The following is a 13,062-nucleotide window of genomic DNA, read 5'->3' on the forward strand; positions in this document are numbered from 1 at the left end:
TCGTGAGCAATTTCTGAGGTTACGGCTAAATGCGCTGAACACCAAAGATATGTTGTGGCCTCGCCATGATCACGAAACTAAAGACAATCTCTGCCGCTATTATAAACTCGAACCTGAATCAATACAACATCTATTAAAAGCCTGTATGGCCACTACTGCACTGCAATCCTGTCATCTCAGAGACTTCGTACCTGTAACGACATGAAAAACTGGTGGGTGTATGCATCAGCTGGACACAATGTAAAACTGAGTTGTGCAGTTGTAGACTACATGGACTCGATACAGCTGAAAAACAATCTCTAAACTGACGAAAATCTGTTTAAAATTCCGAATTTTCTTTGTTCTTCTTCCTTCTGTGTTCTTATTTTCTTTTTCTTCCTTGACTGGCGGTTTAATAATAATATGAGGTCTGACTTGTTTTTATTGTTTTTTGTTTTTGGAATATTTTATTTGGAAGGATTCAAGGATTTTCTTTTCTTTTCTTTTTATAGGTCTTTTGTAACAAACGTTTAACTCTCTTGGTTGATTTCAACTAAAGTTTGTTGAACTGAAGTTTCAATAAAATAAAAAGAATCTGGTTTCATATGATGCCTATGGGAATATACAATTGTACTGGCCGAAACCCTTTGAATCTAATTGGATTGACAACCTAGTTTTTAGTCACAAATTCAACTGTCAGAGCCTTTTATGTATCTGCTTCCTGGGACCGAATTTCAACCCCAGGTGCTCCCCCTTTGTTCTCTCTGACAAGGCATGTTACCTTCCCAGGAAGACAGGATATACCCTCAAGAGGTTAGCTGGGAACCAGTGCTTCAAAGGTGAGCCATGCCAGGATTGCAGAGAAACCATTTGTGGACTGATATAATCAATCAAACAAAGACTCTTGTAACAGCTGCTAAGAATTGGACCCTTACAGAACGTTTAAAATGGACCAAACCACTGCTGCAATTTGAGTGCAAAATGCGGTGAGGCCCTCACACCTTGAATCCATCTTTGGACATCAGAAGAAGGCGGCTTCACCTTGAACTATATTGTATCCAGTGATATGGTCGCTGCGATAAAATCCTGCGGGAAAAAAGGTTGATTTGTTTTTATTTTGCACCTTTCACACATATATATGTGGGGGGTGGGTTAGGGTAATTATTTATTGTATGGAGGTTTTGGAGGGTCTCCCCCACAGATAAATTGCACACAAAAGAATCTTCCTGGAGTTTCGCAGCAACCATATCACATAGAGCCAACCTTTATTGAGAAACAGTCTGGCAAAGGTCCTCTGCCAGACTGGTGAAGATAAAGAATCCAAGAAGGGAACAAGACCCATCTCAGAGAACCAGTTTCAGTTACCTGCTGCTGGAAGAATACTTGGCTACTTGCGGGGGCACTGGTACCCAGGACTCCACCTACTGGAAGAGGCAGCCCTTCATGGGCTCTCTGGCAACCTTCTTGGCTGGGATGAGCAGAATAAGGACTCACCTTATCCTTTGAGACCCTGGGATGGGTCTCATTTACATTTTTAAATGTATAATGCGTACCACTGACCCGGAGGCATAAGAGTGCTACCTGATGTTAAAAAAAGACATACACACATAGATGCTAAGGAAGCCAATTATTGACTGCCCTTTCCACAATACCTGTAATTATCTGAATAGGAAAGATTTAAGCTTCTTTTTGAAGGAGTTGATTGATTTCCTTTCTCTCAAATCGGGACGGATGCAGTTCCAGGCTCTTGCTGCTGCTATAAAAAAGCACTTTTACTGACTTGGGTCAGCTTAGCTCTCGGCAGCACCAAGAGATTGGTGTTGTTGAATTTGAGGGTTTTAAGCACAGGTTTCCTCTTTATAGTTTCAGCAAGGTATTGTGGATTGGATCTATCCAGACATTTTTGGGTTATTGTTAGCAGGCGGTATTCTATCCTGGCATCGATAGGTAGTTCTTGCCTCTAATATATGTTCATATTTTTTCAGTCCTATTATTGCCCTGACTGCGCTGTTCTGGAGGACTTGAAGTCTAGCACAGTCACCTTTACCAAGACCCACCAGGAGACTACTGCAGTAGTCAATCTACGAGCTAACAATAGACCTAATCACTGTCTCACAGCTTTTTTCTGTGTCTGTGAGATATGGGTGTATTTGGGATAGTGGCCTAATGTAATAAGCTGAGTTAGATATCAGGCTATTGACTTGGGCTCTCATGTTAAGATTTTGATCCAGATATACACCTAAAGTTTTGACCTTTTGTTTGATGGAAATTTTGCAGTCTGCTATTTGAAAGTGAGAGTATTCAGATCCCAGTGTTTGAATTCGTGGACTTGTGCCTATTACGATCAATTCGGTCACAGCAACCCAGGGAAAAAGGAGCAGCTCTTGGCTCTGGTTCCCACCTCAACCACGTGTGAGCTACGTTGACTTAGACAGCGCCTGTCTGTCCCAAGCTTGTTTGTGGCAAGTGTCTTAGCCACTTATTTAGCCACACTGCATGTTGGATCCAGTAAATCCCCTCACTAACCAATGCTGAATCTCCACTTTGAAAAGCTCCCAGACTCCGGGATCGATGCTGTTGAGCCCAAAGAATAAGAATGAAAGGTACACATAGTTGTGTTGTCCCCCTGGCCTGGTTGTAAGTACCCCAGTGACATCTAAGAACCAATTATTTACTATTCTAAGAGACATATATTTTGAACGTGAACATTGCTGCTGAGACTATTGTCTGTCTACTCTGGTCTTCAGCCCAAGATTGCCCCTTTTATACAATGAACTGCATACTCTGTGTCTTCCTTCACAGGGATGGGTTATTAGAGTTTTTTTTTCCAAATATATTTTTATTGGTTTTATACATGCATTGCATTGGATGTTTGCAGGTACATAAATAGCGCTGGGCGCTGCGCGCCGCGCGCTTGAGTTCAGTTGTGCAAGTGTTAAATCAACAAGGACAATGTCCTTCATAACAGAACAACAGTCATAACAACAACAGGTCAGGGGAGGGATTCTGGGGTGAGGACAGCGATTAGTTTAGCCCTGGTGGGCCGAAATGGGGTAAATGTGGGTGACAAGGGGACTTTGTGTGAGCTTTTATGCCCTTGATCGATTTCAGCTCGCAGTGCGTGGGATTGTTTAGGCCTTAGAGCCTCATTCCTGGGTTCGTTGACAGGCCAGACCCTGGACCTCTTTGTACCTCCGCACAGCCTTGGCCCCTTTGTGTTTAGTCGGTTTTGTTCATCCAACGCAGGGAAGGGGGTTGTCGTGCTAGGCCTGGAAATTGTTGGGTAAAGTCTAGAAAGGGAGCCCACGTTTGGAAGAATTTATCTCTGTTTCCGAGTCGTAGGGCAGTAATTTTCTCCGCTGCAATTATGTCCCAACATTTTGTCCACCACATTTGCACTGCCGGGCCCTCTGGGTTTTTCCACAGCCTGGCTATGGAGATTTTTGCCGCCGTGAGCAGATGGGAGCATAGTTCTGCTCTATGCCCGGAGAGGGGGAATTGGTCTGCCCCGCTTGATCCAAGTAGGACAATGCCTGGGTCCCAAGGGATGGTGAGGCCTGTGATTTTGTTGATGTGGTCCAGCACTGTTTTCCAGAACTCCGTGGCCCTGGGACATGTCCAGAGTAGATGAAAGAGTGTGCCTTTGTCTGGGCACCCTCTCCAGCAGGACGGGGGGATTGCGGGATTGCATTTATTGAGTATCTCTGGGGTCCGATACCATCTGAAGCATACCTTAAATGCACCTTCCTTGTTGGTAACGCATTTCGAACTCCTGTTCGCTCTAGCCCAGATGTGGTTCCACTCCTCCACCTCGATAGGTCTCCCTATGTCGTTTTCCCACTTTAGCATGTATGGCTCTTTGCGTGCTGGGTCGGTTCTGTCCAAGAGCTTATAGAGGGTGGAGATTCTGCCCTTTGGCGGGGGACCGGTGAGGGTGAGTTCCAGGGCGGTAAGGGCTCTGCTTCCATGGCGTTTCACCTCCCTGTTCGATAGCCAGTGGCGGAGCTGCGTGTATCTAAATCTCTCGCTCTCTGGCACATCAAATTTTTCCTTGCAGGCCTCGAAGTCCAGGGGGTTTCCCTCCTCATAAAAATCTTGCAGTCTTTCCAGCCCTCCATTCTTCCATCTCCCAAAGTTCTTGGGGTTACAGCCCGGGGTGAAATCTGGGTTTCCCCAGACTGGGGTGAGGGGGCCCGTCGTGCTGCGTAGATTCCAGAGTCGCGCTGCTGTCTTCCAGCTTCTTACAGTATTTACCGTCGCCGTTAGAGGACCCATGTCCCCGATTGCACTGGGTTCCTTTAGGTGTGGCAGCGACGTTATTGGACTTGAGCTCCAGGCCTCCTCCAGCTCCAGCCAGCGGGGCTTGGAGGTGGTGGGGAGCCAGGCGAACGCCGACGAGAGCTGAGCAGCCAGCACATATCTTGCCACATCGGGCGCTCCCAGGCCTCCAGTCTCACGGCCCCGGAGCATGATCCTTCGCGAAATGCGTGGCTGTTTCCCCTCCCAGATATAGCTCATGACATATTTTTGTAGCTTCTGGATCTCCTGTTTCGGGATCAAGGTGGGTATGGCAGCGCACTGATAAAGGAGTCTGGGGATGAGGTTCATTTTCAGGGCAGTGATTCTTCCGAACCATGAGATCTCCTGCTTTTGCCATCGTCTGATATCAGCTCTGAGTTCTCTCAGGAATGCCGGGAAGTTTGCTTTGTATAGTCTGCTGGGAGCGCCGGGGAGCTGGACCCCCAGGTATGGGAGGTTCTTCTTGGCCCAGGGTATCTGGTATTTTTCCTCCAGGTCTGCTACTAGCTGGCTCGGTAGGTTGATGCTCAGTGCTGTAGATTTGGTAAGGTTGACCTTAAAGCCTGAGGCGTCCCCGAATTCTAGCAGTTCTTTCCATAAGGCCTTCATGGATTCCTCTGGCTTGACTAAGGTGAGAAGGACGTCGTCGGCGTAAAGGGCGATTTTATATGTTTGGGCCTTGATTGACAGCCCTTGGATCTTTACATTGCGGCGAATTCTGGTCGCGAATGGCTCCATGGAGAGGGCGAATACCAGGGGGGAGAGGGGGCAGCCCTGTCTAGTGCCCCTTGAGATTTTGATCGTGTCGGATCTGACTCCATTCATTCTGAGGCTGGTGGAGGGGTGTTGATAATTAGCTAGTGTCCATTTTATAAAGTTTGGGCCGAAGCCGTAATGAACGAGTGAATTTCGAATGTAGCCCCAGTCAACCATATCGAAAGCTTTATGTGCGTCCAAGGATAGTACCATCGCTGCCTGCCCCCTCCTGTTGGCTGATTCAATGACATTGATAGTTCTTCTTATATTATCGTGGGTGCTACGGCCGGGTATAAATCCCGTCTGATCCGGGTGGATGATAGCCGGGAGCAGTGGGGCCAGTCTGTTCGCTAGGGTTTTAGTGAAAATTTTTGCGTCATAATTCAGGAGGGTGATTGGTCTATATGAGGTGCACTGGCTCCGGTCTTTTCCAGGTTTCGGCAGTAGCACTGTGATTGATTCTTCCATGGAAGGAGTGGTTGTGCCTGAGGATAGAAATGAGTTAAATAGGGTAGCCAGGTGGGGGGCTAGGATGTATGCAAACTTTTTATAGAATTGGGCCGTGAGCCCGTCTGGGCCGGGGGTTGAGTTTTTCAGTTTGGTTATGGTTTCACTGACTTCTTCTGACGAAAAGGGGGCTTCCAGGGCCTCAAGTTGCGGACCTGGGAGGGGAAGTTGTACTTCAGCTAGGTATTTGGCTTGTGCTGCTTCGGAGGTGGGAGCACCCGACATAATCGATCTATGATGAGAAGCCATTATTTCCATTTTCTCTTTGATAGAGTAGCGAAGTGTCCCTTGCTCATCAGCGAGGCTGTGGATGAGGTTTCTAGTTTGTAGCTTTTTTAGTTTGTGAACCAGGAGCCGATTTGCTTTATTGCTGTGCACATAATAAAACTGTTTTGTGTAAGTTAGCGCTCTGACAGCTTTGTCGGCCAGGTGCATTTCTAGGGAACGTTTCGCCTTTTGGTGGATGCGGCTCGCTTTCCTGTTTGGGCCTCGTTTAAGGGTGTTTTCCGCTTCTGCCACCTCTGCTTCGAGTGCGTCTTGCTGTACTTTATCCCGACGTCTGAGTCGGGCTGTGCAGTCGTTCACCGTGCCCCTGATGACGGGTTTCATGGCGTCCCAAATCATAGCCAACGATGAGTCTTCGGTAGTGTTTTCCCTGAAATAATTCTTAAGGGCTTCCGCAATTTCAGTTCTGGTTGCGATGTCTGAGAGGATGTGCTCTTGGAGTTTCCATTGCCTCTGGGGTGGCTCCGGAAGGCAGGATACCCTTAGGTTCAATGTGACTGGAGAATGATCTGAGAGGGCTCTGAGCCCGATTTGGATGGCTTCGACACAGGGAATGAGGTTACTTGAGATTAGAAGGAGATCGATCCGTGAGTATCCCAGGTGCACGTGAGAGAAGAAAGTGTAGTCCCTCTCCCCCATGTTGGCCAGTCTCCATACATCTATGGTGTCGGTTTCCCTTAAGAATTCTGCCATGGCCAGGGCTTTGCTGAAATCATCATTCGATGGTGGGAGCGATTTGTCAAGATTTGGGTCGGGAGTCAAGTTGAAGTCACCCCCTATGAATAATTGACCCTCTCTGAAGGCAGACAGAGTTGGTAGGAGATTCCGCAGGAATTTGCTTTGCCCGGTGTTTGGGCAATATATGGCGACGATGGTGATGGGTAGTTCTACCAGGAGGCCTTTTAGCAGGAGATAACGGCCCTCGGGGTCCCGTTTGGTGGTTATATTGGTCAAAGGTAAGTCCCGGTTTAACAGGATGGCCACCCCCCTCTTTTTGAGATCTGCTGAAGCAAAGAAGCTTTTGTTGTATCGGTGGAAGGCAATGCGGCGTTCGTCGCTCCTGAGGAGATGAGTCTCCTGTAGGCAAGCAATGTCAGGTGCCAGTTGAGCGAGCCTGTGTTCCACAGACTTTCTTTTCCGGGGGGAGTTTAGACCCTGGACGTTCCAGGTCAGCATTGAGAGTTCCTTATCCGGTTGAGACATTATTAGGTAGGATTGATAGCGGGTTTATGTGGCATCTTTTGGATTGTAGAGCTGGGGCCTCCTCAGCGCTGAGTGGACCCTCCGCCACTGCCTTGGGGCCGCCGTGCGGGGAGGGGGGCGCTCCGATTACTTGTATTTTGACCTTCGTTTCCACGTCACCTCCCGCCCGAGCCCAGACTCCGAATCTCATTTTCCCCCCGACCAAGGAGAACCAACAACATAAACTAAAACATAACTTAAAACAGTTAACATGTACAGGTATCCAGACCAGCCTTCTACCAACGGGGCTGTCGGCTGGGTCACGGACGCCAATTGTGTCGGAGACCACGGGGTCTCATGCTGTAGTGGTGAAGTTCTTGCAAATCAAGAGAGCGCTCCGCCGGCAGCTCTGGCCCACCCGGCTGTGAGGACACAGGGTAGGTTGGCGCCGCCCCGAGTAGGCCATATAAGTGTGAGTATTTAGGGTAGCCCTTTTGGCCCCCAGGAAGGTGGGCCGGTGTATGTTGACAGGTTCTGGAGAGGATCAGCATGGGACCGGGAAGACCGGCCTCTCAGTTGGTGTTGGTTTTATTCCCCCTAACAGGAGGGCCGCGCATCCTGCGTCGGCCAACCACCCGGGACCAGGAGCAAGAGGCCCCCCCCCCGACCCCCTCGGGGGAGCGGGCCGGGTCCCCTGGGACCTCCCCCTCCAGGTCCGGATTCATAAACACTGCAGCCTCCCGCGGGGATGGAATTTGCTGAGTCTTTCCCTCCCAAGTGAAGGAGAGACCTGAAGGGAAGCTCCAGCGGTAGGGGATTTTGCGCTCTCGTAGCCAGTCGGTCATAGGTTTGAGAGCTCTTCGTTTGGCTAGGGTGGAAGCAGCTAAGTCTTGGAACAGGGCGATCTCCGAGTCTCGGAAGTGGATCTGGCCCATGGCCCTGGCCTCCTGCATGATCTCCTCTTTGAGTTTGTAGAAATGAATCCTGACCAGGACATCGGCCGCCCCATTTGACCTCTGCCTGGGTCTAGCCCTGTGTACTCTGTCCAGTTCCAGGGGAGAGTTGTCTGGGAGGGTGATAATGTGGCGGAGAAGGTCGGAGACGTAGGATGGGAGCTCCTTCTCTGAGACTGCAGCTGGGATTCCCCGGATTCTAATGTTATTCCGCCTCGAGCGGTTTTCAGCGTCCTCTTGTCTGGCCTCAAGCGCCTCGCACCTGCACTCCAGGGCCCTGATCCTGTCGGCCCCCTCTCCGATCTCAAAGTTCTGCTCACATAATGTAGACTCAATCTCCTCGGCTCTGGCCTCCACCTCCCCCACTCTCTTGTCTAGCTGGGTAATTTGGGTCTTGACCTCCTCAGTGCCCTTCTGGAATTCCCTGGTGAGGGCCGATAGAAGCTCATGGAGGTCTGCTTTCGTGACCGCCTGTGATGCTTGGTCACCGGGGAGGCCGTTCCCCATCCCCGTGTCCATGCGTTCACCCCTCTTGCTTTTTTCCCCCGCAGGAGGCATTGTTAATAGAGTAGAAATATCTGACTGTTTGGCGGCTTTGCCCGATTTGGACATGGTAACCCGGGGACGCCCCTGCAGCTACGACGGGGGCGGAGGGGCCACCAGCCAGGCCCGAGGGGCAGCAGAGCGTCCAGTTAGGGCGAGATGCGGCAGGTGCCGCCTTACCTTGTGGCAGTGCTTTAGGGGGGGCTACCTCCCCTCCCCGGAGGTGCCCGAAGCGTGCGGCGAAAGGAAGTCCAGGGGCTCAGGAGAGTGAGGAAGAAGCTGAAGGGAACCCCGGCGCGGGCCCAACCTGCAGGGTAGGAAGCGTGGGGAGACCCCGGGGTCGTTAGTTGCCGGGTTCGCCTTGCTTCCGGAGATGAGCCCCCCCTGGGAGGTATGCTGGGTGATGGGGCCTCCGTGGCCCTGAGGTGGATGGGCCCCGTCCACACTGAAGCGGGCAGATCCAGGCGGCTGCGTAACTGAAGTTGAGGCTTTGTGGCCGAAGTGAGGAGGAAAGGGCGGGGGCTGCTGCGGCGAGCTCGCATCAGCCCCTGGGCGTCTATTCAATTGTGGCCTCTGTCCAGGTCTGTCCAGGCCGGGGGGCCCCCCCTGATCGTTCCGCAGGACCGCCGGTCCGGAGGTCTGGAGGCCGGGTCCCCAGGCGGCCCGCAGCTGCTGGGTGCCCTCCGGATCGGCTCAATTTGCTGGTCTGCCCCCACAGGAGGCGGGAGGCAGACGGTGGTCGCCGAAGTAATTATCCAGGAGGGAGGAGGGAGGAGGGAGGAAACCAGGAGGCCCCCCGGGCACCCAGCCCCCACCCGGGCACCGCGGCCCCGATCGATCGGCTGGTGCGTGGGGCTGGCGTAAAACGGCAGACCGCCGATCCTTGGAGCAGGAGAAGCGGGGGAGGGGCCCCCAGAGCCGGAACCACCCTCGGGCGCAGCCGGGCCCCCGAAGGGAGCCGGAGAGCCTCCGGGGCGATGTGGTGGCCGAGTCGCTGGGTTCCGCCGGCCCGATCCCGCACCCGGGGTGCTCCGATCCAACCCCTAGGCCCCGGGGTTAGTGCCGGGCAGGGTGGGCGGCCGCCATCTTGCTACGTCCTGCGCTCCCTCTTGGTGTGTCGCAGGCGGCGGATCTTTGCCATCCGCGTCTGCAGGGCTCCACTATGCCGCCCCAGTGTTCCGCAGCATCTCAGCTGTCGATCGCTGAAGAGTGGATCGAGAAGATCTATCGTTCACCGGGCATTTTCCGTGGCGACGTGACACCAGCCGGGAGCTCTCACTGAGCACGTCCGACTGCCATGGCTCCAAGCCACGCCCCCGGTTATTAGAGTTTTTATTAGTGCTTTGAAATTTTAGTTTAATTAAAGACTTATTTTCTTTAGAATCTTTACTGTACATTGCCTTTATTTTGGTATCATAGTATTATTCTTGTCTGGATGATTATTTGCTAACTCATAACCCTGCTGACACGTGCAGCCTGTCCTCTGCCCTTGTTAGCACAAGAAGAAAAGGAGAATTACCTGTCGCACTGTGGCGGTTTCACATATATGATTGGTATGACTCTGGTTTGTGTGGGGCTAAGTAAGAGTTTAGAAACCAATACTCATTCCTGCAATTCTGCAGAGCGGTAGTAATTTATCCTCTGTTTTATAGTACACTGCTTGTGTAAACTGCTGAGGTATTCTATGGATCTTTTATTGGACACAATCAGCATGAAAATATGTTTTGAAGTTCCCCTCTGTACAGTCGCTAGGATCTACGTTTTAAAACTAAATCCCAAAAACTTGAATTACAAAAAAAGGGAAGTGGGGACACCCCCGCAAACTCCTGCTCCCCTTGTTAGGTATTATGGCTTTGATTTTTTTATACCAGGTCGAATGGACAGTCAACGTGAATTCAACCTTTTTTGTCCGAGATTTTGGGGTAAACCCCAGTCGCTAACCTGGCATTTATTTGAGGTTTTGTTGTGTTCCACTACATAACTGATTGTAAATTGTATGGGTTATTTTACCTATTTTTTCCACAAATTTGGGATATAAATTGAGCCATACCAACACATTTTATTAAATATTGCTGGGGAAACGAAGCCCTTCTGAAAGATTCATCCTTCATTGCTGCACTCACTCACATCAACCAGGGGACAATATTTGCACCCTTCACTTAAAAAATGCACCTGCCTCCACTGTTTGAAAATGTGGTGTTTAACTTTGAAAACCATTCTTTGCATTGACCTTGTGCACATAAAGGTCCAAGTTGGAACATATTTGCTGACACTATATAGAGATATTCTTTGTCTTATGAAAGTAGCAACGTGTGGGATCAGTATGGATAAGAGTATTGCTCGTTTATTGATCAAGGTGCCCAGGCTGAAATATATAAATGATGTACCAAAATGGTTAAGCCCAGCCTCTTTTGTGCAGACTGCCTACACGCATGCGTGGCGTTTCGAGCGAGGAAATCTATTTCCGTTCACAGAGTCAACCTTTTTGACCTCTATTATCCACTTTACAGAGATGGATAATCGTCTGATAGAGTGTTCTACAGACAATACTGTTGTTTCGGGTTAAGCTGCGCTGCTTTCCCAATTTCCAACATCTGCAACCTTGGCCTTCCCTAATTCAATAGGGTGCCTTTTAGGTTACGATTTGGTCCTGCCTTCCCCTAGCGTGACTGACCACATCTCTTCGTACGGCCACCACAGCAATTTGGCATTCATCAGAATGGTAACATCCATCTCCTGAGGAAGACGTGTTTACTTCCACTACACGTCGAAACCGGTCGAGAGATAAACCCTACAGGGATGTGATCTTTTGCACTTTTCCTTCCGATCCACCATGACAATAGATTATTTATTCATTAATTCTATTGATTATGAATATAAAAATTATGTCTGTTTGATGGGGACTAGTCATGAATTCCTTCTCCCCACAGGTTTTTAGCATGATTCCTTTGTCTTTTAAGCTTTTGGATGTATGTCACGGTATGTTGAGTTGGGTTTGAATGAGTGCACTATGAATGGCAAGTATGTGTGACAATGTTTTAGCCAATTTTAGGCATATGGTTGCTGTTGTTTTGCTGTATTTAAGTAATCTGTGTTTAATTATTTGTGATTGACTCACTGTTGTTTAAATTGTTGGTATCACTTTCAATACATTTTGATACACATTTTTTCAAATTGATTTGTTTCTCTGGATAATCTTTTTCTGTTGTTCTATGCAATTATAATACTCTGGTCCAGAGGCTAGAGTTTTCTTGCCCTTTTCAGATTTTTTGATAAGCCCACAGATAGACCAGAAGAACTACCATATCACTGTTTCAGAATTCCAACTTGATTTGGAGTATATTTAACTGCCTTTGTCACTATTGTACGGTTGGCAGATCAATTTCAGGAGCAATGCATGCACTTTAAACATTTAACGATTGGTGATTTGGTGATTTTCTTCTGCATGGTGCATGGCTGCACTACGGATGATAACTTGTGAAGATGGTACACTTGAAACAATATTGGGGCACTGGTTGCACATACATTTTCTATTACTTCTATATCACCTTCTCCTTTGCACCCTTCCTTTTATTCATCCTCATGGCTCCTCAAACTAGTATGCAGTTTCCACACTTTTATTTCATCCAATGCACTGTGTGGGCTTAAGCATTTATGTCTGTCATTGATATTTTTCAGTGCTTAGACTTTCATGCCCTTTATCTATGTCCATCTTATTAAATTTACAAAATTTGGCAGATTATTACTTAGGGGCAAGAGGCCTGTCTTGGGTAAATGAAACCTGTCATTGCTATTATTATCCTGTGGCGGTTGAAGGGGGAACCAGATTGCCTCTGTATAGAGAGAGGCCCCTGTTCATACTTTGGAAACCGGATATAGGACATGGAAGGACACAGTGTGCCTAAGTTCTTTGTTAGTTCATTGATCTCATGGTAGAGCCAACAAAGGCAAGAGAGGGGGTTGGCATTGCTGCAGCAATTCCTAATGGGGCACTATCTGTTTATCCCTCATCAAAGGACAGGAGAAAAAATGGAGATCACAGCAATGCGCAAATGTGATCAATGAGAAAAGTGTCCCTTTTGGTTTTGGCACATATGTTGCTGATATAGTACCACCTTGGGGCAAAAATATTGCTACAAATAGAAGAGAAAGTGTGTTGAGAATCAGAACATTTGGTTGGCATTGTTGTTTGCCTGATTTGGCAGCATTCCAGATTATTTTGTAATGTCTTTCCACTTACCATTCATTCTTTTAGTACTTAGTCATAGCGGTTCCTCTTTGTCATACTCATCTCCTTCATTCTTCGCCTTTGTCATAGTCTTTCTACTTTATCCTTCTTCTTGCCCTAAAAACAATGCAGAGTAGCACGGGTTCAACACCCAGCCCCATGCTTAGAGGCTGGACTCCGGCATGAAGCGTGATTTAAAATAGCATTGTACCTTTTTTATTACAGTCCTCCATCCTATACGATCCTAGTTCTTCTCCTTCAACATAGTCCTTCTTCCTAGTCCTTCTCTTTTGCCGTAGTCTTTCCTCTTCATCATAGTCCTTTATTATA

This window comes from Ambystoma mexicanum, chromosome 2p (assembly GCF_040938575.1).
Source record: "Ambystoma mexicanum isolate Mex_15411 chromosome 2p, UKY_AmexF1_1, whole genome shotgun sequence".
Classification (NCBI taxonomy): domain Eukaryota; kingdom Metazoa; phylum Chordata; class Amphibia; order Caudata; family Ambystomatidae; genus Ambystoma; species Ambystoma mexicanum.